This window comes from Marmota monax, unplaced genomic scaffold, assembly GCF_021218885.2.
Source record: "Marmota monax isolate L192 unplaced genomic scaffold, Marmota_monax_Labrador192_F-V1.1 WCK01_AAM20220418_F8-fsc00042, whole genome shotgun sequence".
NCBI classification, from domain to species: Eukaryota; Metazoa; Chordata; class Mammalia; order Rodentia; family Sciuridae; genus Marmota; species Marmota monax.
Window position 1 is genome coordinate 3330112 of NW_026693008.1, and position 27005 is coordinate 3357116.

Consider the following 27005-nt stretch of genomic DNA (forward strand, 5'->3'; position numbering starts at 1 on the left):
GCAAATTGATAATTTTAATAATAGTAAATTAAGTTCTTGGCCAGCAGTTTACAGAAACTGCAAGTATGGGCAATCTTATGTACGTAAAATCATATACATAATGTTATTGGTGCATCCACCGAGAGAGATCGTCTAGAAAACATCCACCATGTTAAACAGTCCTCCTCATAGGTTGAGTGGCTTTTAGGTATATTTTTAGGATTACTTATTATGGCTTATTTCATGTCATATCTACTTCATATTTGTACAACATAAGAATTTACATTGTCAGTGGGGGGCAGGGATTTAGAGAATCACAGAATTCTAGGTCTGAAAGGGACCACGATGTTGTGACTACCTTCTCTATTTGAAGATGAGGAAAGTAAGGCCCCAAAAGAGGAAATTTCTTTTTAAAAGTCTTATAAGGGCTGGGCGCAGTGGTGCAGACCTGCATTCCCAGTGGCTCAGGAAGCTGAGGCAGGAGGATTGAGAATTCAAAGCCAGCCTCAGCAACTTAGTGAGGCCCTAAGCAACTCAGTGAGACCCTGTCTCCAAATCAAATATAAAAAAGGGCTGGGGATGGGGCTCAGTGGTTAAGTGCCCCTGGGTTTAATCTTCAGTACCAACAAAACAAAACAAAACCAAAAAACCCACCAAAAACCAAAAAAAAAAAAAAAAGAGTTTGAAAAATACCGTCTCTTGTATTCACTTGCACTTGTAAAGTAGAGCACATACCCCCACCAAAGAGACTCCCCTTACTTTATTTGTAATACATATGTTTCTCAGGACCCTTCTCCCATAATTAAGCTTCTCTTCTTGTCTGAAAGATTTTTACACAAGATGTCAGCAGCAGAGAGCTCAATGTGGCTTAAAGCTTCCTCTTTCTTGTCAATGCCAGGCTTGCAGATAAAACTCGTGAAACTTCTGTCTAGCCTAAGAAATATGGGACACAGAGGAACTGCTAAGTACCCATCCACTGACACGTAACCACACTACTGAGTATAAATCTAAAAAAATTTCCAGGTTCAGGGTCCAGAGATTTTTAGGTGATAGCCACCCTGGACTTCTGCAGCTACATAAACCTGCTTCCTGAAAATCTCTCAGGTGTCCTGCCTCTTCTGTCCTAGGTCACTTGCACATCTTCACCTTTGCACATCTGATTATTGGAAGGGTGCATGAAGAACCTCCACTACATGGTATCTGTGTGTATTGTGGGTAGCAATCAGGTAGCTAGAGGAATCATTGCAGGGAGTGGTTCATTGGCACACCCCCAACATACTAGAATGAATGTCTTAACCCAGGCACACAAAGCAAACCTTCTGGTAAGAGCCTCCGGTGAGATAGGTCTTTCTTTTTTTTCAGAGTTGGGGGTACCAGGGATTGAACCCAGGGGCCCTTGGCCACTGAGCCCCATCCCCAGCCCTATTTTGTATTTTATTTAGAGACAGGGTCTCGCTGAGTTGCTTAGGGCCTTGCTAAATTGCTGAGGCTGTTTTTTGATCCTCCTGTCTCCCAAGCCGCTGGGATAACAGGCATGTACTACCGCACCTGGCCCATAGGTCTTCTTTCTTATTTCTTTCTGGGATAGCTTCCCTCTCAACCTCATGCCATGTGGTTCAGGTAGGGATTCACTGCTGTTTCAAGGCTGGAACATGGACCCAGCTCTAATCCAGCCAGTTCTCTAGAGTGGCCTTAGAATTGGCACTGTGTTGGCTATGTGAGTCCATCAGAGCCAATGGAACAGTAGGAGTCTTTGTTGGGATGGGGCAAATCTTTGAGCAAAGACCTGAAAGGATCAGGCTCTTTCCAAGTAACTACCTTGATTCCTAGAACAAAGCTTAATAATATTTGCAGAATTAAAAAATCTGGCCAGGCGCAGTGGCACATGCCTGTAATCCCAGTAGCCTGGGAAGCTGAAGCAGAAGGATTGCAGGTTCAAAGCCAGCCTCAGCAAAAGCGAGGTGCTAAGCAACTCAGTGAGACCCTGTCTCTAAATAAAATACAAAATAGGGCTGGGGATGGGGCTCAGTGGTCAAGGGCCCCTGAGTTCAATCCCCAGTACCCTATCCTTCCCCCCAAAATCCTGCATCAATCAAGGTAAAATTCACAAAATCTGGCATCCAATCAAAGATGACCAAGAAAATACAGCCCATGATGAGGAAAAAAAGTCAGTTGAAATGGAACCAAAAGCAACATAGGTATTAGAATTAACAGACCAGGACATTAAGACAGCTATGACTCTATTATAGATTTTCAAGAAGTTGAGGAGAGACATTTGAAAAAAACAAACAAAAATCCAACATGAACTTCTAGGGATAAAAATTGCAATGTCTAAAATGAAAAAATGACAGGTTTGAATTGAAGAAAAAAATTCATGAACTTGAAGACATAGCAATAGATACTATACAAAATGAAATAAAGGATTTTAAAATAAACATCAGTGCATCAGTGGGACCAATTTTTTGAGGCCTAATATGAGAAATTGGAGTCTCCAGAGAAGGAAGTGGAGGACAGACAAGGAAACTAAAAAATAGTAGTTGAAATTTTATGAAAACCATAAAATTTACATTTAATTAAAATTTAAAATTAGATGATAATTGCAATACTATAAACCTTTGGATCCGAGGAATCTAATGATTCCCCAAGCACAGTAAACATAAGCAGTGTACAATATAGAATTTTATAAGGCGATTGTTCAAATGTATTAAAAATGAGGAAACTTTCCATCACAGTAAATTTGTTCAAAATGTATGATAAAGAAAAAGTCTAGGGAGAAAAGACACATTATGTAGAAACAAAGATGAAAACTACAGAAAATTTCTTTTTAGAAGCCATGCTAATAAAAAGATAGTGAAGCAACATCTTTAAAATGCCAAATTGTGGTATAAAGGTGTATTAAGAATTGTAATGCAAAAAATAAATAAATAAATAAGAGAGCTCATGTATAATGGCATGATTTGGCGTGAACATATTTTATATACAGAGTTACGAAAAATTGTGCTGTGAATGGATAATTATGAATGTAATGCATTCCACTATTGTCATGTATGTAAGAAATAAATTTTTAAAATCATCATACAGATAATAAGAAAAGTATTATTTATCTTGTGAGACTAAAAATCTCTAACTTCTAAAGCAAATTTGAATAAATTGCTACAGTTTTATGCCTCAAATTATCCATAAAACTACAACTATCTATTGGAAATAAATCAAACATAAAATTCAAAATGTATATAATAAAAAAATGCCAAAAACGAAACCCCTCACACTCTAGAATTTTATACCCAGTACAAATGTCCTTGACAATGATGACATAAAGACTTTTTCAGACATAAAAATGCTGAAAACATTTACCACCCATAGATGTGCAGTATAACAATGTTTAGGAAAATCTTGAATGGAAGGAATAAGATATTAGATGAAATGTAGATCTATGCACAAAAATGAAAAGCAATAAAAAGTTTCTCATGATTTATTATATGTCAAGTCTATCTCAATGAGGTTGTTTAAAATCAAATATGTGTAGGTAAACAAAATTTGCTAAAAAGCATATTCTACTATATGTTTGACATTTTTAGGGTAAAAATACCAAAGCTAATATATAGATCTCTTGTCCTAGAATGTTTACATCCCACCAACAATGAACAATTAAAAACTGAAGATAGTAGAGTTTCTGTTCTCTCTCAGCTGAAAATACCTGAAAGGATCAGGCTCTTTCCAAGTAACTATTTGGTATTTTCCAAATACCTCAAAATGAGGTATTTGATTTTAGTATTCTTATATTAACTCTTAGACACTCTTTCTTCTGTTGCTTTAACATTGCTTAATATTATTTAAGGTAATCTTCCTTTTCATTTTGTCCTTCAAAGTCCTTAACTTTGTTTTTAAAAAAATCATCATTATTCATTATTTTTTCCATAATGTCAAAGCAAGATTAAAGGTCATGAACTTTGTCCTTCTCAAGCCAGATCTCTGATCTCTATTAGTACCAACTGCAATTAGACCAGAGCCAATGTTTTTTTCTCGGAAGTGAAATGCCTAAGTAGGCTTCCTCCTGAGAATCTGATCAACACAGGATTTCTCACTTCATCTCCATGTGTGACCTCTTTGAACAAACTTAACTTATGAAAATCAAAATTCACAGAATTTGTAAATGGAGGGCTGATTATCTGCAATAGAAAAGGCCTCTCACAAGACTTTCTTCAATTTTTAATAATTAAAAAAAGGTTGCTTGACAGGAAGGCAGAGGTGATGGGATAGCAAAGGTAGGAAGAGACCATAATCCTGCCTGCAAGGGGCTCAGGAAGCTGCTAATTAATTAAAGGGCAAAGAGGGAGGATGCTGGAACATTCCTAAAATCCTGATGTAAATTGATGCTAAAATATGCATGTATTGGCACACTACTGCTGGGGAAACTTATTAAAAATAAGGAAATTATTCCATTGTGTATATAGACCACATTTTCTTTATCCATTCTTCCATCGAAGGGCACCTAGGTTGGTTCCATAGCTTTTGTGAACTGAGCTGCTATAAACATTGATGTGGCTACGTCACTGTGTATGCTGTTTTTGAGTCCTTTGCGTATAGACCAAGGAGTGGTATATACTGGGTCAAATGGTTTTCTGAGGAACCTCCATATTGCTTTCCATAGTGGTTGCACCAATTTGCAGTCCTACCAGCAATTACTAAGCCATAAAGAAAAATGAAATTATGGCATTTGATGGAAAATGGTTGGAACTGGAGACCATCATGCTAAGTACAATAAGCCAATCCCCAAAAACCAAAGGCCATATGTTCCCTCTGATGTGTGGATGATAATCCATAATAAGGGAGGAGAAGATTAGAAGTTCATTGGATGAGACAAAGGGGATGAAGGGAAGGGAGGGGAATGGGAATAGGAAAGACAGTGGAGTGAATGGGACAGAACTTTCCCATGTTCATATATGAACACACGACCAGGGAAACTCCACATCATGTCCAACCACAAGAATGGGGAGTTAGACTCCATGTACGTATGACATGTCAAAATGCACTCTACTGTCATGTATATCTAAAAAGAACAAAATTTCAAAAGGAATTAAACTCCGTGCTTTGTTAATATTTCAGTGACCACTTTAAAAGTGACTTTTCAAGAAGAAAATGGGTTGCGCTAGACATTTCTTTTGCAAGTCTGGTAGGGAAGGAAGGCTGGCAGTGGTCTTAGACAGGAGGTAAGAGCCTGGGAGTGGAAGTCAGACTGCATGTTCTGCATCCTCGCCCACGCCTGCAACCCAACAGAATGACCCCTGAAGCATCGCTAGATGGCTCTCCTTTCCTCACCTGCAAAAATGCAGACAATAATAATTCTCCTCCTTTGGATGATCGTGAAAATGAAGCTAGACAGTGCAATATCCAAAATCAGATGAAGCTCAAGGTTAAGTTCAAACCTATGGAAAGTAAGTGTACGGACAACACTAGCTTAAGAGAGATGCTTCCATTAGCATGCATCTTACCCCAGTCTAAGTATTCAATATGAGAAAACTAGCATTATTGCTGTTCCGGAAATTCTTCTAGTTATTCTTCCTTCACTGTGGAGAGTATGAATTTTATAATTTAGGAGAGCAAGCATAATAAAACTCATAATAGTTGAAAAAACAAAAAATCTCCCTCTTTTCCCTGGTTCAGAGGATTTGCCTTTCTTGAGTCTAAATCGAGTTAATGTCAAACCATTGATTTCAATCACCTGTGTCCCAAGTACGAAACCTCTCTTCTGCATGAAGAATGGCAGAAATTGGGCAAAGAAAACGTAATCCTTTTCAAGGATGAGGGAGAGCTTTGACTGACTTCATTGCAATTTGAAGTCATCATTAAGCACATTGATTTCCCTGAGATTTTAATCTTTATCATCATAATGAACTCTTTGGAAAATTTTAATGGATCATCTACAAACTAATTTCATATTGTTTTTTTGGCACTGGTAAACCTGATAGGCGGAGGGAGGGTATGTACCAGTGAAAGTTCCCAGGAACCTGTCCGTGGGGTCTTCTGGTGAAGATTTATCAGCTGTCAGAAAAGGAATCAACTGCTTTGGTATAGCTGTCCTAGTTATCAGGCGGCCTCTGGAATCTTTCAGGAGTGAGGAGCAGGAGACCCCTTTAAATTCAAATGGGCTGAAAAGGAGCATATTGAGAAATCTCACTAAAGAGAGATGCTTTCTTCTTCCCCCAAAGGCTAGCTCTTCAGCACTGCACCTGAACTTGAGTTGACACCTGAAATCAAGGAGCCTGACATTCCTGAGATGAATGAGACAGCCGTCCTGGCCTCCAGGGATTTGCAAAGGATAAAGAAAGTACAAGTGTTACTCTTACAAAACGCTATAAAAGAAAAAGATGCTTTGACAAATCAAAGGCTCTGGGGATGATGGAGATGGATCTGAAAAATGTGAGCGGGTGGAGAAATGGCATCGGAATTGGCCCTGAATGATGGGTTTGGCATTGGCAGGTGGAAATGCAGAGATTGGAGTGGAAGGATTATTCTAGTTGCTCAGACTGTCATCGGAAGCGCCAACTGTTCTAGTTTGCCCAGGACCGAGGGATTCTCCAGGGCTCAGGATTTTCAGGGTAGGAATTGGGGAAATCCCATGGTAAACCCAGATGAATCCTAAAATATACAACATGGACTGGAACAGGTCTGAGAGGCACTAAGAGCTCAGTTTGACAAAGGGCAGAGTTCAAGAGCGGGTGTGTGGGTAGGTGACCCACATCTCAAACATTTGGGATGTTAACTAAAAATAAAGAAACTTGGGCCCTACTCCTGACTTACTAAATCAGAATTTCCGGTGGTGGGGCCTATGGGTATGCATTTTAAGCAAATTCTCCAGGTTGTGATTAATCAAAATCTAGTTTAAAAATAGGTTTGTAAAAAAATAAATAAATAAAGGTTGTGTAAGGAAAAAAGTCTAAAAATGTCTAAAACACACATATCACATAGCACTCAAATATTCAGTACTCTTCCAATTGTTCAGAGTAAAAAGGATAAACTGTTTTTTTCCTATGATTTCTTTTGTGTGTGTGGGGGGGTACCATGGATTGAACTCAGGGGCACTTGACCACTGAGCCCCATCCCCAGCCCTGTTTTGTATTTTATTTGGAGACAGGGTCTCACTGAGTTGCTTAGGGCCTCACTTTTGCTGAGGCTGGCTGTGAACTCAAGATCTTCCTGCCTCAGCCTCCTGAGCTGCTGGGATTACAGGTGTGCTCCACCACAGCTGGCCTATCAGGTTTTTGATTATCAACTTACTGTGTGACAAATTAACTCCAAAATTATCTGCTTGAAATAATAAACATCTATTATCTTACATAAAATTTGAAGATCCGGAACCCAGGGGGAGTGTGGCTGGATGGTTCCAACTCATCTCATGAGACTGTTGTCAAGCTCTTAGTGAGGGCTAGTTATTCCCGGGCTCAACTGGAGCTGGAGAATAGACTTTCAAAGTCATAGTGTAGTGGTTGCAGGCTCATTGCTTCCCTGGCTGTGACCTGAAAATTTCTGTTCCCTGCCTCATGGGCTAAACATTTGGGCAGACTGACACAGTGGAATGCAGGGGATGGCCACATAAAATGTGAGCAATGTGAACAGCAGGTGGTCACTGGGGGGTCACCTTAGATGCTAGCTAATGCATGATTAGCATTCTACAGATCTGGAAAATGAGGCTCACAGATAAAGTAGCTTTCTCCATTGGCGTATGGGTAACATGGAAGGCCAAGTACAAAAATCAGGTCTGTCTGATCCTCAACTTATGCAAAATGTTTTAACTACTGCCTGTTCTTCATAAAAAAATCATTTAAGAAAAAATACTGTACAAAGAAGTTCCATTTACTAAGATGCTGACTTGCCTCATCAATAAACCATTAAATTAGATATTGGATTAAATTTAACATGGAAATTGAAATTAATAAATTAAATAACATAAATGTAACTTCCAGAAAGGCTAACAATTCATCACAAATCCCTTCCTTTTCTTCTAGTGAGACCCATGATTTTTTAAATTTTTTGATGCATAATTATATATAATAGTGAGATTCATTACACCATATTTATTCATAATACAATTTGATCAATCTTATTCCCCATTTTTTTGTCAAAGGTTTTTTTTTAAATGTCTTTGATACTTACAACATGAGTAGGAAAATGGTGAGTATTTTGTATGAGTTATTCATGATTCTTACACCTGATATTTTTATGCCATAGAATTATAATTGGGAGGCTTCTAGAGAAAAATTCTTTCACAAGATATGAAAGGTAGTACTTTGTTCTGCAATTTAGAAGATCAATTCCTTTGCAGATTATGCAATTTTTCTGACCGGATCTTTATGTTTTTTGTAGCAATTCAGACATTATTAAAAAAGGAAAACTATAAGCAAATGACCAGTAATTTAAAATTTCCTTCACACACACACACACACACACACACACACACACACACACACTTTCTTTTTTCCTTTCCTGACCCTCAATGTGATTGAAGGTCTCATTGTGTGGGCAGCTGGACTAGAATCAGTGGCCTTTCCTGAAATCTCCCCTGAGTTCCTAAGTGCTTTTGCCTATTAGGGAACCTACTTATAGGAAATGATCCGCTAGCAGCTATCTATGCCAAGTTTTGAAATTAACCAAGGGGGCCAGGCATGGTGGCACATGCCTGCAATCCCAGTGACTCAACTCAGGAGGCTGAGTTGGGAGGGTCACAAGTTCAAGGTCAACCTCAGCAACTTAGTGAGGCCCTAAGCAACTTAGTGAGACCCTGTCTCAAAATAAAAGTATAAAATAGGCTCAGTGGTAAACTATCCCTGAGTTCAATTGCCAGTACCAAAAAACTAAAATTAATTAATTAAACCAGCATTTATTTTTTCCAAGAAAATTTTCCATTTACATGTCATCACTAACTGTAGACTAAATAGATTTTTTTTTAAAAAATAGTTCTAGACTAAGAACAGTTGTAAAGGAAAGGCAAAAGCAGGCCCTGGAGAATTCATGTGCTGTCTCTGTCTCTAAGGTAGATTTGGAGACTTTGTTTTTTTTAATTTAAATAATGGATCAATTCTATAGCCCTTGGGACCAACATGGTTTTCTCTTCAACTGCTTGGAATTACCCATTGGGATAGTTTTGTTAACTACATTCTTCTGGTGAAACTGGCAGAGACCATTGTATTTTAGGGGAGAAGATCATGCACACTTGTTAAAGAAGTCTCATTTGGCAGAGTCGAGAAGGTCATGTGCATGAAGTGATATCTAATTTTAAAAAAGTTGAATAGAAGAAAAAAAAATTCACATTTAGTGGTTTCCATTACTACTTCCAGTAGCTATCCTCTGCTGAATGCTTCCTGAGAATCTTTCTTCTCTCAAGTATTTTACATGCATGTGTAACTATCCTGAGCATGATAAATCTATGAGGAAGTATTTGCATTGCAATTTTACAGATGAGATTATATAATTTGCCCACACCTGGAAGTAGATGAGCTCACTTGGAAGTGATTCTCTCCAGTCTGCTAGAATAAAATGCCATCTGTGTGTACAATGCACTATTGATTTGCAGGCATGCTTCTGCACACGGCTCACATACTATTCAATTTCCAAAACCCAGGTGATGGGCTGAGCAGGTATGAGTGTATTCATTCTAGAAAAGAACACCCTACAGCTCAGACAGTGAGACAGATGGTCTGCCCAGGATTTCAAGAGGCAGAGGCAGACCCAGACTGGGGTCTTTTGGCAAACTCAATCAGGTCCCCTTTACCTACACCACCCTGATTGAAAATGGTATTTGCAAATATGCCACTATGACCACAGAAGGGATACTGGGGAGTGTAAATTCATACAAGGACATTTTATTCTCCACATCCACCTGCTAGTCATCCCTAAGTTCAGAATTACATGGTAGAATATGTCCAAAGCCAGTATGTCTACATAAATGCTTTGTAATTTTTTTAAAAAAATGTTTGCAATGCCCTCAGGACATAATGAATGCTTTGTAAAATTTAAAAGGTAAATAACCTGTACCTCTTAAAACAGAAGTATTTAAAAGTCAATTATTGGGGCTAGGAGTTTAGCTCAGTGGTACAGCGCCAGTTTAGCATGTCTGAGGCCCTGAGTTCAATCCCCTATATTGAAAAAAAAATGAATTATTGTACTATTCATTTCTGTTATGACTGCTATCCATTATATTCGTATTTAGAAAAACATGTTTCTAAAGGAACAAACATTTCAATAAAAATATGATAAATTTTACACATTTATTCAATGCAGCCATTGAACTTATTGGTTGTTCTTTTCAATAATGAAAATAAATACATAGAGCATTTTAGTAAAAATTCTTTTTATTAAACTGAAGAATTGAATAGATTATATGCTTAGGTAACATGAAGACCATTGAAATAAATTGATTAGAAGAAATAATACTGAACTTGGAGTCAGACCCACTAAGATTTAAGTCATATTTATATAAATTATTTGCCATGTGGCATTGGACTTAATGATGTTTCCAAAACTCAGTTTCCTAATCTATTTTTAAAAAAAGCAACTGCACAGGGTGCCTAGAGGACATAGCACCCTTCATGTATTGCTTGGCATGAATGGAATGCTTTAAAAAGTTTAATTTTCTTCCTATACATCTGTCTGAAGGATAATAGGCCTGGATTCCTACTGCACAACCTGGTTATGTTAGGAAACATCTGTCTAACTCCTGATGGCTGAGGGAGAAACCATGACTCTCCCAAGCAGAACATTTCTTTTATGAAAATCCACATAAGTAGAGGAATAACCTGGAATTTTTAGAAGGTCCTAAAAGGAAGAGTAAACTTTCCATTGGGTAGAAAACTAGGAAACAGGAGATGTTTATGTATATGGCATTCAGAATGAGGAAACCAGGCCTTCATCTACTCATCTACTCATTCAGGAAATATCTGGATAGCTATGATGGAGCGGGTGCAGTTCTAGGTGATGGCATCGTGGAGGTGAAGTTTGGGGTCAAAGCCCTGATTCTCGTGCAGCGTGTATCCCAGGAGGCTGGGGCTAACATTCAATAGCAAGAGTGAAATTAGTTCATTAGACAACAGATGGGAACTTAACTCTTCCTGGGCTGAAGCAGAAAGATAGCAACCTTATAAAATCCAGAAGATGTGACAAGAATTAGCATCCTAGGCATCCACCTGCTAGTCATCTACAGAGAATTTTCTAGAAGAATTAAACTCATTTCATTAAATCCTATGTATTCAACAGCCTCAGAAGAACTGTATGAACTACAACATGACATGGAATCTCAGTGTAGTTTGAATTTGCATTTCTCTAATTGCTAGTGGTGCTGAACATTTTTTCCTGTTTGTTGACCATTCGTATTGCTTCTTCTGTGAGGTGCCTGTTCCTTAGCCCATTTAGTGATTAGGTAATTTGTTCTTTTGGTTTAAGTTTTTTGAGATCTTTACATATCCTAGAGGTTAAGATCCATATTATAGAATCAGGACAGAAAATCCTTTTACTTTGGTGAAGGAGTACTGAAGGAAATTTTAATGACTCAGACAATTTAGTACAAAACAGATTTCTTAAAATAGTGAATTGTAGCATATGCGTCAAACTCAGACGGCGAATAATGCTTTTCATCTACTTCTCCCATGGCAATTTATCAGGAAAACAAAACTCAAAAAAAAAAAAATCAATTCTTGTAATGGATACTTTTCTACATTGTCCTGTGGCTTCAGCTATCTCTTAAATTAGCCAATAAATTATAGTATATAACTCTTAAGTTATAAATGTTTATCTACTTAAGTATAAATAATTAAAAATAGCTGCTCAAAATTCACAACACTTGCTGAGAGCCCTTCCGATATTAGAGGACCTAAAAGTCATCTAAAATATTATCTATCCAGAGTTATTGTTCCAGCTTATCCCAGTAATACTACTGAAAGTAAAAGCTATATCTACAAAACATCAAAGTATTGAAAGATGATGAAGGAAGGATTTTTTTTTTTTGAGTACCAATAAGTCTTTATTCATTGATTTTCCCAGGGAGAGGAGAAGGAAGGGAAGAGTCAGAATGTGTGTTATAAAATGATTAGAAAATAGGAAAGGAAGAAAGTATCTGGGTACAGCAAAATCAAATCATAATAACACCCCAATGGTGGGGGTCACCAAAGCCCAAGGGGGCTTAGTCTCCTGTATTTCAGGAATGAGGGGAAGAGATCAGGGAAAGAACAGATAGGTACATACTTTCCCACCCTCCCTCCCTCCCTCCCCATAAAATTCAAGATTTCACACAAAGCTTTGGTTTCTAGCAGTAAACATGGAGTTACATTCGTCCGTCTCCTATTAAACAATCTTGTGGCCACTTTGACACAAGTTTCTTGCACCTGAATAAAAGTTCCTGAGTGACTTGAACATACATTCATATTTTCTTTCCTGGTCTCCTGACCCCACTTTGTACATGGAAAGCCCCCAATTGCTTCTCTCTACTTTAGAATTACAGATTAAGTAGGTTTGATCCATGCAAACAGTAGTGTGGTATTTGGCATGAATTGCATCAAGAGCTGGTCTTGACTCCAGAGGTTAGGAACAAGGGGCAGGGAATCCCAGCTTCTTTAGGAATTCTGCATAAGTCATTTAAGAGTTGTAGAGACACTCAAAGGATTAAATGTGTATGTAGGTTTTCTTTTGAGGAAGAAGGTAGGATAAGAGTCAGGCTTTTAGGACAGAAGATCTGACCCAAAATAGCAAACAGGGAAAGAGGAACATAAAAGATGGTTTAAGACCCCCATTTCAAGAAGAGGGCCCCCCAAACTTATGTTTCAGATCCTTTTGCCTGGTGCAGAACCTTCTGTCAAAGATGCTTTGGCTATTTTTCTCTCAATACAAAAAGAAGTTTGTAAACAATAAAACCCCAAAAGAACATGGAGAAAGACCAACACATTATATTTACACAAACTAGGCCACCTAGCAATCACCAACTCAGAGCCTCAGTAAAGTCCTACAAAGCCCAGACAAATATAATAACTAGAGGGGGGCAGCATCTGGGGGAGACAAGAAACCAGGATCAGACACACACCACCCAATGCGTTCTATTGCATTTATCCCGTTTCAACACAGTGAGGTAGGTTTGCGGTGATCTCACAGCATGTAAACGAAACCCCCTTTCTTTCCTCTTTTAGCTACCTTGACACTACTCATAATTATTGCAGCAGGGCAGGACACTGGCTCTGGGCGCCACATAGAGTCCTTGCTATGGGTCTCCCTGGAAGCCAAGAGTTTTGGAAGGTTAAAGATTTTAGCCCTTTGTTCATATAGCCTTCCTAGTACAGCACAGGGTGGGATAAGGGTACTGGTCTTTGAACTCATCCTTACTCTCCTTTTTTAAAAAAATTTTAAAACACAAACACATATACACCCTGTTGTACATGGTAGGCCTAGGCTAATCTGGTGAAGGATGGGTCTATAAAGCAAGTTCCATGCCTTAGCATTAGACAACCATCACTTAACTTTGGCTTCCTCTCTGGACCTGTTAACCTGGCCCCCACCTCTCAAACTTCCCTGCACCACTTTTTTTTTGTTTAGACTAATTTCCAGTCTTCCAGTACAAGGAGATCAAGTCATGGGGCAACTCAATTAAAACCTAGTCTCCTATGAAACATTTAAGGTGGAGGGGGTTTCAAGAGGACAGTATAGCAGAAAAGCGAGCTCTAATTGGCAGAAATGAGGTAGTTCAATAGGCTGTGCACTCCAAATGGTTGCTCTCCATGGTGATAAAAACAACAACAAAAATTATTCCTGCTGTGCAGACCTGGAGCTGCTGCCGCCTTATCCCTGAGATTGCTCATGTACCTGAGAACACAGTGCAGGAATGAGGGCCTTAGATTAAAATATACAAAAATACAAAACCAGAATATTTATATTAAGGGGGAAAAAAAAAGTTAAAATGCACAAGATACGTCATTCGCACACAGATAGTGCAGTTGGCATCCTGGAGAAAGTGGGACCCAAGGTGCAGTTATCCAAGGGAGCAAATAAATAAAATCACATTGGCCCAGAAAGAGTGGGAGTGAGCTAGGAGCAGTGGGTCTGCAGCTGTTTCCCCAACCACCCCTTTTGCCTATCCTCACAACCCATGACTTGGGACAGTTTCCAGCACTATATCCCAAGATTGGATTATGAGGAAGGTAACAAGATGTGAAAACCCTGCTTTGCTCCTGAGATTCTCCCACAGAATGTGGTAGTTTGTGGGTTGGGTCCATTCATCTGATCTTCTGTGTTAACTGTTTCATGCCCTGGCAAGGGAAATATTATTACATTTCCTTCTTTGAAAGGAAAACAACCTCCCTATCATCCAGGCCACTTTCAAAAGCTAGAGGTTTTGGGGTGAAGAATCAGATAAAGCACACAGGTTTTAAGGTGGCTTTGCCCCAAAGCCCTCACTTGCATTTCGATAGAGCATGGCTGGAGTTCCTTTGCCTAGCCCCTTCCCCCCACTGAAAGGGAAGATGGGATGATGCAGGGGAACCCCGGCCTGAGAAACTTGGCACTGCCAGCTACCCCCAACCCACCCTTATCCCCACTTTCTCCACTCTGCCGATTGATGCCTGCTCCTTGAACTCCTGATAGCAAAAGAATAGCCCCCACCCGCTATGGCTCAATTCTGGGCCTCTGCAGGGAGCAGGGCAGGGCTGTGGATCTCTTCTTCTTCCTCCCGGAAATAGGCTGGCTTGCCCTGGGAGCTGGGTGCCTGCTGGGCCTTCAGTGGACATGAGGCTACCATATGATTGATGCTTTGGCAGAAGTGGCACTTCTTGGGCTGGGGTGGCAGCTTGCATTCCTTGGCATGATGATCTAGCCCACCACAGTTGTAGCACCTGTCTCCTTTGGATCTGCGTTTTTGCATGTTCTTCCCTTTTGGCCGCCTCTCACTCCCAATACAGAACACACCACCAGGGCCAGTAACACGGATGGATTCCAGGCCCTTGGCAGACTTCTTAAAGGTAAACTCCACTGCCTCGCCCTCCTTCAGGCTCCGGAAGCCCTCCATATGCAGCTTACTCTGGTGCACAAAGACGTCCACTGGGGGGTCGAGCGCGACCCCGGCGCGGGCGGTCATGGACAGGAAGCCGAACCCCATGCGCACGTTGAACCACTTACAGATGCCGGCACCGTGCAGCAACTGCGGCTAGTCTGCTGCCCGGGCCGCGTCCGCCGGCGCCTCCTCGGGCGCCTTCTCCGCCGCTTTGGTGCAGCCACCTGCAAACTGCTGGTTGGACACCGAGCCCATGGTCGTCTGCTGAGCCCGTGGCCCCGGGCCCCTAGTCGGGCGGCTGCTGGCCCCAGAGAAGTCCGCAGGCAAAGGGCTGAAGGAAGGATTTGTCTCTTCATTTGTCCAAAACTGAGGCTTAGCAAGTGATTTACTTATTTCCATGACTTAAAGGTAAAAGGAAAATTCAGGTCTCTATTTTCTTGGCCAAAGAATGTTTCATCACATTTAATACAACTATTTCCAACACTCTATATTTTCCTTTGCCAATATGCTTTGTAGATAAATAGGGTCTACTTATTTTTTAAATATGGTAACATTCCCATCTTTGTTCAGGTTCTGTAGAGGCAGAGCTTTCCACAGAAATTCTAATGCCTTTAATTACTGGGGAGTGCTCAGAGGTCACGACCAAGGGCAGGATACAGCTGGGGAAGCAATTGAGCAAGAATATGGCTTATATGGCTTCAGTCAGAGGCTTGCTTTTGCCTGACCCCCTGGATGCTATGAAGTGTGAGTTGTACCAGAGTCAGTCCCATCGTAAGGCAAGGGAGTCGGCCTTTTGTACACCAGTGTTAGGCTGGTACTGGCTGTGGGCTTACCAGTTCAGCAAGGTGGAAGCCCATGTCCATTTCTCCAGGGGTAGTTTTCTAAGGAAGACACAGAGACTACTATGTACTAGTAACAGGATCTGGTCAGGACCCCATTGGTCAGGGTCTACCACAATTTCTTCATTTTAAATGCATATTTGAAAGTTGGGCAGGGCATTGTGGTGCACACCAGTAATTCCAGCAGCTGGGGAGGCTGAGGCAGGAGGATCGCAAGTTCAAAGCCAGCCTCAGCCACTTAGCGATGCCCTAAGCAACTCAGTTGAGACCCTGTCTCCAAATAAAATATGAAAAAGGGCTGGGGATGTGGCTCACTGGTTAAGTGCTCCTGGGTTCAACAACAACAACAAAAGTTGTCACCAGGCTGGTAAATCTTGACACCATGCCACAATTTTTTTTATTATTATTTTTTTAGTCAAAGCACTTGAGTTGATAGTTCCATGATGGCGTTGCCTTAGAAGAAGATGATGGAAGTATACACAGATGATAGACAAACAGAAAGATAGATGAGATGTGCCTTCTAGGATTCACACTTAGAACCACAAGCAGTATTTGAAAATGTTTTAAAATGTGAGTTGTCAAGGAATAATTTGCAAGGCACCCAGAGGCTGGGTTTAGAGGTGGGTCTTGTCCTCTCCTTCTCTCCCTCCCATCTCTCTACCCCCATCAGCTTTTCCGTGAAGAGCCCTTCTGACGCTGGCAAGGAAATGTGGAACCATTATCAAAAACATATCCGAATCACCCGTGAGCATCCTAAATGAAAACTAGATCCCGAGGCTGCAATCAGGGACACTCATCATCTGCGGCTGATTTGAATGCCAAGCACCTCTAATGATTAATGAATTCCACAATGCCATGTTCAAAACATGGAACTGCCGCATCCTGCTGCTCGGGAGATGGCCTCCAGATTAGTGTCCCCAACATGGAAATGACTTTCGTCACCCACAGAGACACCTCCTTCGTGATAGTTTCTCAATTACAGTGATAATACTACCTTCACTCTCCTATGAATTTTTCTTTTTTTTGGGGGGGAGGGATACCAGGGATTGAACTCAGGGGCACTCAACCACTGAGCCACATCCCCAGCCCTGTTTTATATTTTTATTTAGAGACAGGGTCTCACTGAGTTGCTTAGGGTCTCACTAAGTTGCTGAGGCTGGCTTTGAACTCAGATCCTCCTGCCTCAGCCTCTCAAGCTGCTGGGATGACAGGTGTGCACCACCATGAATTTTTGTGTTGAATCCTGTGGATTTTTGTGATGCATCCTTGATTACCAACCACCTGGGACCCTGCTTTCTTATAATTTTTGCATTTCCCCACACTTTAAAAGTATCTTTGTCAGTAAGGTAGAGATAGTGCTCATCCAATGTCCCTCTATAAAGGGTCTTCTACTCTCCATGCTGGGGTGGAGGGCTCCGTGCACTACATCAGCCCCCTTCCTCCCCCACATCTGGCTGTGGGACCCAACTGGAACAAGCCATAGATGAGGCCGAGCAGCCACTTTCTCCTCTTTTGAGAATATGGGGCAAGAAAACTGGGGCTGTGCACTTGAACTCTGAGGTTAGGATCAGGCTTGGGGCAAGTATGGTCTTCCTTAGCTACAAAGAGACAGAGCAGGGCGTTCAGAGGAAGAATCAGCGAGATGGACCAAAGACACAGAGACGCAGAGAGGACAGAACAAGGGCCCAGCTGGGTGAGGCCTCAGAACTCCTCCCTGATTTTCTAGCTCCAAGATTCTGTTTCCCTCTCCTTCTCCCTCACGAAACCTACTTCACATTTTGCCTGGTGATAACCGTGACTCCTTCCAAAATATCCTCTTTTTTTTTCCCATAAGCCAGTTTGAGTGGGTTACTGTTCCTTGTAATCAAATGACTGCTGATATGTTAAAGGTCAGAATAATTTTATTTTATTTATTTTTTTATTTTTTTGGTACCAGGGATTGAATTCAGGGGCGCTTAACCACTGAGCCACATCCCCAGCCCTTTTTTGTATTTTATTTCAAGACAGGATCTCACTGAGTTGCATAGGGCCTACATGAGTTGCTGAGGCTGGCTTTGAACTAGAGATCCTCCTCCTCAGCTTCCCCAGCTGCTGGGATTACAGTCATACACCACCATGCCCAGCCCAGAATAATTTTATATACAAGCTCAGGCAAAGTAAAGTAGAGAATACAGCAACTATTTGAAGATATCTGTCATGCTATGTTCAGAACACAGAAGTGCCTCATCCTGCTGATCAGAAGATGGCCTCAAGATCAGTGTTCCCAACATCTAAATGGCTTTCATTACCCATGGAGTATCAGAGACAATATCAGAGAAAATAACTCTCTTCCTCAGATCCATTCTCTCTCTCTCTCTCTTCTTCCTTAATAAGTTTTGTTAGAGGTATGAAATGCCCACTTAAAAATGGTATTTTAGCTGGGCATGGTGGCACATGTTTGTAATTCCAGCAGCTCAGGAGGCTGAGGCAGGAGGATCGCGAGTTCAAAGCCAGCCTCAGCAACTTAGTGAGGCCCTAAGCAACTCAGTGAGACCCTGTCTCTAAATAAAATACAAAATAGGGCTGGGGATGTGACTCATGGTTAATGCCCCTGAGTTCCATCCCCGACACCTTCCCCCAAAATAACAACAACAACAAAAAAGATATTTCTAGGGTTCTTTGTCAGGGAGGGGTAGCCAGGTAACATGACGTACCCAACATGTGCTCTGCACTGGTCCCAGGGTCTCCGTGTGGGATTAAGCTCTAGCTGGTCATGGTGCTAGCCTTTTAGAGACTGGACCCCCCACTGTTCCATATCCTTTCTCTGTCTGTCTCCCTTACCCTGCTTCCTGGAATTACCTCTCAAATAAATTAATTTAAACTTTATTTCAGAGTTGGCTTTTGGGGAACCCAAAGGAAAACAAGAGTTAATGTCCAGAAGCCACTTTTTGCCAATGGGCAACAGGGGCAGAAAGATTTCTCTGTAGTGGGCCTTTTGTGCCCAATGCAGAGAATTCTGGAATATGTTGCCTAAGGTTGTTTAGGGGGTCCCAGTTGGAGCAATAGTCTCCTGCAGGGATGACTAGCTCCATCGTGAGCCCTTGTATCGGTCTCGTCTCCTTCCCCAGGTCACTTCTCTGGTCTCTCATGCCTGCTCCCTGGGATCACTTCTCCACAGATGTCTTTGACTTAGGTTTTGCTCACAGGGGAATCCAGAGCACAATGATGCATAACCAGGCACTTGGTCATCTCCAAAATTCCAGCTTTTCCTCCCAATTTTTTTTTTAAACCATCAATTCCGTGATGGAATTGCGCAAGCTCAGGTCTTGTTCACACAGCCAACTCATTGTGATGCCACTAGTCTGTTTATCATTCTCTTATTCCTCTTAAATGGGCACTATACACAAATGGTACTATTTATGTGGCCATTGCCAAAATATTTTCAAACTACCTTGTGAATCGTAGAATATGTCAACGTGATTTTTTGCTAATTAAATCTTGTTGAGATTGTTTCCATTCTCTGAATCACATAATATTGCATGATCTTGGTAGTTTTTAGTCTGCCTCTTAAATGTATAGCTGAGCACGGTGGTGCATCCCTGTAATCCCTCCCTGAGGCAGGAGGATCACAAGTTCAAAGCCAGCCTCAGCAACTTAAGGCTATGGAGGCCCTAAGCAACTCACCGAGACCCTGTCTCTAAATAAAATACAAAATAGGGCTGGGGATGTGGCTCAGTAGTTAAGTGCCCCTGGGTTCTATTCCCAGTAACCGCCCCCCCCCCAAAAAAGAGTCTATTTTAAAAATTAATTTAGCTTGTGCTAAAAATTGGTGCAAAATCTGACAATTACCATCCTCTTGCATATTAGAGGCAAACAGATAAGGTTATTAGTTTGTTTTATATTTTTATTTCAATATTTTAAATTGACCTATGGTCATGTGCTATATAATGATGCTTCAGTTATTGACAGACTGCATATGCAATGGTGGTCCCGTGAGATTATAAAAGAGCTGAAACATTCCTATCACCTAGTGACATCCTGGTGAATCTCATTACTGATATATATTGGTGTGATGTTGATGTAAACAGACCTAGAGCATTCCTAGCCAGGTCAGGTATAGCACATAAAATCAAGTACCTAATGCTTGATGATGGTCATACTGGCTGTGCTCCTGGTTTATGTGTTTATGGTGTTATGCATTGTTTTAGAGCATATTCTTTAGTTATTTGAAAACTCCTGTCTGTAAAACAGTGCACCATGTTACACCAACAGCAGCCTCACAGGGCTCATGTTAACTGCGTCTCTTGATTGTATCATTTCCTTTGTGCTTGATTAATCTCACATTGTCCTTTTTATCATGGCCCCTGAGCATATGAAATCCACCGTTGATATTGCCAGTAACACTCCGCATTAAATGACTGACCTGGAAACAGAATTAAAGGAATGGAGGACTATAGAATCAGCAATGGCTACTGCTTGCCCATCAGGAATGTCCCATTCTACCATAGCATGACCTTGAAGGACAAGAAGGAAGGGGTGAACGCTCTTAACGGATCTGCTTCCCGGAAGGCAAAGAGACGAAGAAAAGTTCCAGAAAAGCCACATGAACATGGAGAAACTCTGAATCATCTAAATTGAAGACACAGAGCACATCTCTTTTAGAACCATGATGATCACAGCCAAAAGCAAAAAAAGTTTTTTTTTTTTTTCTAGTTCTGGGTAGTTTAAGTGATTCAAAAATTGTTATTCATTCCATAATGTGAAAGCGAGCGGTGAGTCTATGCGTGCTGATGTGAAGGCAGCTGAAGGATTTTTGGAAACTCTAGATAAGCTGATTGTAGAAGAAAATTACTTGCAGAAGCAAATCTTCAATATGGATGAAACCTGTGAGCGCAACGATGAAATCACTGAGTGTGGCATTTCTCAGAACATATCCCTGCTGGTAAGCAAGGCATGACTATATAAATGTATAAAATCCATAAGCATATGGAAATATAGAAAGTACACTAAAGACGAACAACTAAAGTATGGAAAATCTAGGACCCAATTAATTTCTAGAAGTTGGCTTCAAAAACTCACTGCCATCAACAACGTGTGATGTGTGTTAAACTACAAATGTAAAAGCGAATGTTTGAAAGACAAGAACCCTTTTCAATGAACAATTATCTCACCACAAAATCTAAGGTACTTGCTGAAGTTTAGCACATTCCTCTCACAAGCCAGATGGATGGTTGCACTGATGGATGGATTGAACACGTGCTCTGTCCAATGTGGTAATCAGAAGCTATTAAAATTTAAATTAATTGGAAGTAGATAAAGATTCAGTTCCTTAGTCACACTGGCCCCATTTCAAGTGTGGTCACATGTGGCTAGTGATACTGCAGTGCACAGGGAAGACACAGGATACTTCCATTGCTGTGGAATGTTCTAATGGATGGCCCTACTGTATAGACAAATGTCCAGAGTCACCCCCCCTTTAAAATTCATTTATTTGTTGGGCTGGGATTTTGGCTCAGAGGTAGAGAGCTCACCTAGCATGTATGAGGCACTGGGTTTGATCCTCAGCACCACATAAAGTAAAATAAAGACATTGTGTCCACCTCTAACTAAAAATAAATAAATATTTTTTAAAAATCCATTTATTTGTTGATTCTTGAAACCACAAACAACTAAACTGCATTTTTTTTTTTAGTACTAAGGATTGAACTCAGGGGCACTCAGCTACTGAGCCTCATCCCCAGAACTATTTTGTATTTTTATTTAGAGACAAGGTCTCACTGAGTTGCTTAGCACCTCACCGTTGCTGAGGCTGACTTTGAACTTGTGATCCTCCTGACTCAGCCTCCAGAGACAGTGGGATTACAGGCATATACTATCATACCCACTGCATTTTGTTTACTTTTATTATTTATTTTTTGATACCAGGGATTGAAACGAGAGCACTTAACCACGGAGCCACATCCCCAGCCCCTTTTTATCGTTTATTTATTTAAATTTTGAGACAGGTTCTTGCTAAATTGCTTAGGGCCTTGCTAAATTGCTGAGCTTGGCTTTGAACTTGTGATCCTCCTGCCTCCGCCTCCCAAGTCACTGGGACTACAGGCATGCACTACCATGCTCAGCCTACACTGCACTTTTAAAGAACAGAATTAATTCTTGGAGATTACATTGATTGGTTGAGAAATTCGCTTCTTCCCTATATTAAGTGATATTCATAGCACTATTACTTATTACTCTATCTTGCTAATATGAGCTACTGCCTCCAGTCCCATTGAAGTTTTGGCTCAAGATAGAAACCCTCTGTTTTTTGTTGTTGTTGTTTTTTAGGCTTCCTAGATATTGAAAGAGAAAAAGTTGCAATTTATTTGAAAGGAAAGCAAAGGAGACCTTTCGAATGTCTAACTCAATTATCTCAAAAACCAAGCTATGGTTAATTTCTGATTACCAAATTTCTCATTCCTCCATCAGACAAATGGCTCCTGAGAACCTGCTGGTCAGAACTAGGCCAGGTCTGAGGGATACAGAGGAGGCCTCAGGGGGGCCAGAATGCTGAGCTGCTACAGGAACAAGCTGGAGACTGCCAGCCATCTCCAGAATACACTGAGCTTTGCAAAGAATGGGCCTCGTGATATTAAAAACAGGGAAAATATTTCTGACATTAAAATCTTGTAAAGCCACACATGCACAGTGGTGCATACCTATAATCCCAGCAGCTCAGGAGGCTGAGGCAGGAGGATGTCAAGTTTAAAGCCAGCTTTAGTGAGGTGCTAAGCAATTCAGTGAGACCCTGTCTCTAAATAAGATACAAAATAGGGCTGGGGATGGGGCTCAGTGGTTGAGTGTCCCTGAGTTCAATCCCCAGTACCCCCTTTCCCCCCAAAATAAAAAACCTTGTAGGGGCTGTCGATGTAACTCAGTGGCAGAGTGCTTGCCTAGCATACACAAGGCCCTAGTTTGACTCCTAGCATACCCAATCAATACAAAACAACAATCTCTTACCCAACAACAACAAAAACAACTAAAATCTGGTAATATTAGAATCGAAAGTCTTATTTTTGCTCTCCCCAAAGAAGTGAAACTCTCTGGATGTATTGGCCCTATGTTACCATTGACCAACAACTGGCCAGGGAGGAAACAGCGACCCCTACAGGTGAAAACTCATGTTCGGTGTGCCACCCTGTTATCACCTGCCAGCCACATGTGACTGCCTGCTTCCTGTTTCCTTCTGCATCATCTTGCTGAACCCCTGCCGACCTAGTTAGTATTCCCGCCCCTCTGTGCACTGGTCAGATGGCTTGGCATCTTACCCAGGTTCTACAAAAGCACCCTCGCCAACATGAGAGAAGAAACTGCCCCCCAAAATTAATAAAACAAAAGATTTACAAGTTCATAAATTTTTGTATTTTCATGAGTAAACAGGGACAGAAGAGCAGCAGGAAAACCATTGACAGAAAAGTCAGGGAGCATGCAATCCCACTACTGTTTCTAAATTTTATCCATCATTTGCCTATGCAACAGTGGTTCTGCTTTATGTAAATACAATAAGACCAGTTCAAATAAAACTGAAACTATCTGCTTATTTCTTGTTTTTATCAAGTATAGTCATAAAAAAAACCCTTTTAAAAATAGGTACCTTGACTTTGAACTGCAAAGAGAACTTTAAGAATTTTATTCTATTTGCCTGCAACAGCATTCACCATCAAAGAAGAACACTAAGTGCTTTCAGTCCAACCACCACCGTGGTTGGTTTTGTTCTGACAGATAATGGTCCCTTATGTTGGAAACCCATCTCTGGAACAGGATCAGAAGTTTTCTTCCTCTATTACTGCCTGATTAAACACATAGTGTCTTTTTGAAGCTCTCCAGACCCGGGCTCAAATCTCAGGTCTGCTATTATCAACTGTATACACCTTTGCTTATTTTACGAAGCCTCAGATTCCTTTCCTAAAAACGAAGAACATCCTGGTGCATCCATTTATGAAAGTTGTCAGAATGAAAACGGAGTCACTTGTGTCAATACTAACAAAAATAAATAAATAAAACCAGAAGGATACAAAGGAGAGGTTCTCATGCACAGTGCAATGGCCTATGTACCTGTCACAAGAGACTCTGCCAGAACCAATCTTGCATAAAGACCAGCACAACACACACACACACATACACACACACACACACACACAAAAAAAAAAAAAAAAACTTCTGTAAGGACAGGATCCCAGTAACTGTCCGTTCAACCTCACTCTGGTACCACTTTTGTTATTAATACATGTAGTCAAGATTATCGTTTCAGAATATCTTATATAATTCTCTTCATTTGCCTTTAAAAACTCTCCCTAACCTCAACCTCCTTGAAACGCTCACAATTGACTATGGTATAGACATCTCCCATTGTGATGTTCTGTTATTTCCAAATACATATCATTATCGTTTGGCGAATCTCTGATTGTCATTTAGGTTGACACATTTTAATAGACTGGTTAGAATGAAATACTAGAGCATATAGAAAACATTTAGTACAGGGCCTGCAGCACATTACATTTATAATAGATGTTAACAACTGTTATTTTCAATTCACAGAGAGGCCAAGGTGGCCCAAAAGAACCATATGCAAGGCAAAGGCAGAGTGCATAGGTAATGTTATCTCAGCTAATAGCAAGTGTGGTCAGGAATGTGATCCAAGAAAGAGGTAGTGCCCCTGGCATCTGGCAGAGGCTGAATTTATTTCACTATTTTTTTTTTACTCTTTTATTGATAGGGTCTTCTTCAATCAAAAGCTAGATTCCCACAATTTCTCGGATGATACAGTAGCACTCATACATTCTGCTTTTCCCTCAAAAGAATTATAAAATTTCCAAGTGCCTCAGACAGATCCCCAAAGTAGATATGGCATAAACTTGTGTTTATCTGTCTCAACCACATATATGCATGGACTGTGATTTCAGAAAGATATTGAATAGGGACTAAACATGAAGAGTATCATTGAAAGAAAAATAATATATTAGTACGATAAGTAAAATGAATACATAATTCAGACAAAATACAAATAGAATGGTAAATTTATTTTTTAAAACTACATTATAAAATATTTGGACATTCAAAAAATATCATCTCTACATAATGATTCAGAGAAGGAAAGACAGTATTCATCTCTTCCTCTGAGTCAGAGGATAATAGCCTAAATAATTTCCCAATGGTAGAGTAGTACACTGACCTAGAAAGTTTAAGGCAGCTTATATAAAAATTCACATGAGCAGAAGCATGAGTTTGGCAGTCTTGGCTATAGTTGTATAAATTCATTCTTTTTATTAACATACTTCCAAATCAAAATCACAATATAAATCATTGCCATGTAAAATGTGCAATGCCATTGCAAAATTAAAGAAGCATAAGTTCATTCAAGATTTATTTCTATCAATCAAATGGCAATGCATTTAATTGATCCTTCCCACACTGGAAGGCAACTTGGTAATTTTTTTCTAATACCTTGAAAATGTGCAACTTTTGGAGCAAGCAATTCCACATCCAGAAATTGTCTAAGTCAATAATTATAGAAGTACAGGAACCATTTATCTTTAAGGAGGACTTTCTTGGAGGTCTTAAAAGATACTATAATATATATTTTTAAAACTACCTAAATTAGGGATTAATTAATCTCTAGAATGGGCATAGAGTGCAATAATATATAGCCATTGGAATTACGGAGAAAGATACTTTTTTTTTTCTAGTGACATGGAAATACAGTTCATAATATACTGAGGAGAGGAAAGCAGTTGACAAAATAGCACCCATTCTAAGGAGCCATGTAGTATGGGTGGCATTGTCCCCATCTGTCCTTGAGGATTCATGTTGAAATCGTAACTTCCAGTACCTCAGAATGGGACCTTATGTGGAAACAAGGTCACAGGGATGTAACTAAGATGAAGTCATGGTGAGACTGGATGGGTCCCTAATTAATACAACAGGTGTCATATAAATAGGGAATTCTGGACACACCCACAGAGTGCCTTGTGAGGAAGGGAGGCAGGGATGGAGCAATACGCCATCCATATGCCAAGATCCAGAAGCCAGGGAGAGGCATAGACTCTGCCTATGACCCTCAGAAGGAATTAACCGTGCCCTGTCACAGACTTCAGCCCCCAGAACTGTGAGAGAGTTGAAGCCACTTGGTTTAGGATATAGCTTAAGGATAGGAACACATTTTCATAAATGAGCTGTCACAGTGCAAAATCTCACGGGCTTACCTACAAAAACTAAGGTGGTTACATTGTCACTTGCAGTATAGTCTTATGGGACCAACGTCATTACGGTCCATCTCTGCAGCCCATCCTCAACTAAAGTGTCCTTATGTGGTGGGAGACCATACTTTATTATGTACTAGAGACCTAGCAGATTTATATCATTTTTTTTTTTGGAGGGAAAAAAGGTACAGGCACATAAAAATGTCTAAAAATAAACTTTTTCAAAATATTAAGCTTAGTTGTCTCTTGGTAGAGCAGTGGACAATTTTTATTTACAAATTTTTGTTTATTTTGTGATTTTAATGAATAAACATACATGCATAAAATGGTTCTAAATAACTTTTCTGAAACAATGACAGCCACCTACTCTCAAATGCAATCGCAAATACGCTTGGTATGTTTGGCTGCATGGCAGGCAAGGGAGACGGGGAGATGGGACACACCTGGCTTGAAATCCTGCCTTGGCCCCTTACCAGTTATGTCACTTTGGGCACAAGTACCATATAAGGTCATCATAAGGTCTGAATGAAAGCACAGAGTAGATATTATGGACATAGTGCAGCCTGGTACACAGCAAGTGCTCATTCATTTGTAGCCATGATCATGTACTTCTATCGCTGAGGAGCACTTAGTGCTTTTGTAAAATAAAGAAGCTGTCATTCTCTTAAAACAGCTTCACAAATTCATGGTCACCTTGCCAAAAGCCACAGGAAGCCTGGGGCTCCAATGATCTAGGAGTTGACACTCCAATCTAATCATTGTTTCCTTGCCAACCGTAGTTGCCCAATTTTACTGTCCCCACTCAAATTCATTCCAGTTACGTAGACTCGTTCTTCGGGATTATAGTACAAAGAATGCACGTGTACACCATGTGTATGCACACACAGAAATGTGAGAAAGCATCTATAGGAGGAAAAGGCCTGAGATTTTCCAATTTTTCTTTCCAAA

The 27005-nt window shown here is 40.4% G+C and overlaps 1 protein-coding gene and 1 pseudogene across 1 annotated transcript in view; both read right to left on the minus strand.

The window, feature by feature from the left end:
- Synpr (synaptoporin) overlaps positions 1-27005 on the minus strand; it is a 341624-nt gene that overhangs the window by 300385 nt on the left and 14234 nt on the right. The gene's annotated exons all lie outside the window — the stretch shown is intronic.
- On the minus strand, positions 14619-15256 carry LOC124098204 (protein lin-28 homolog A-like; annotated as a pseudogene).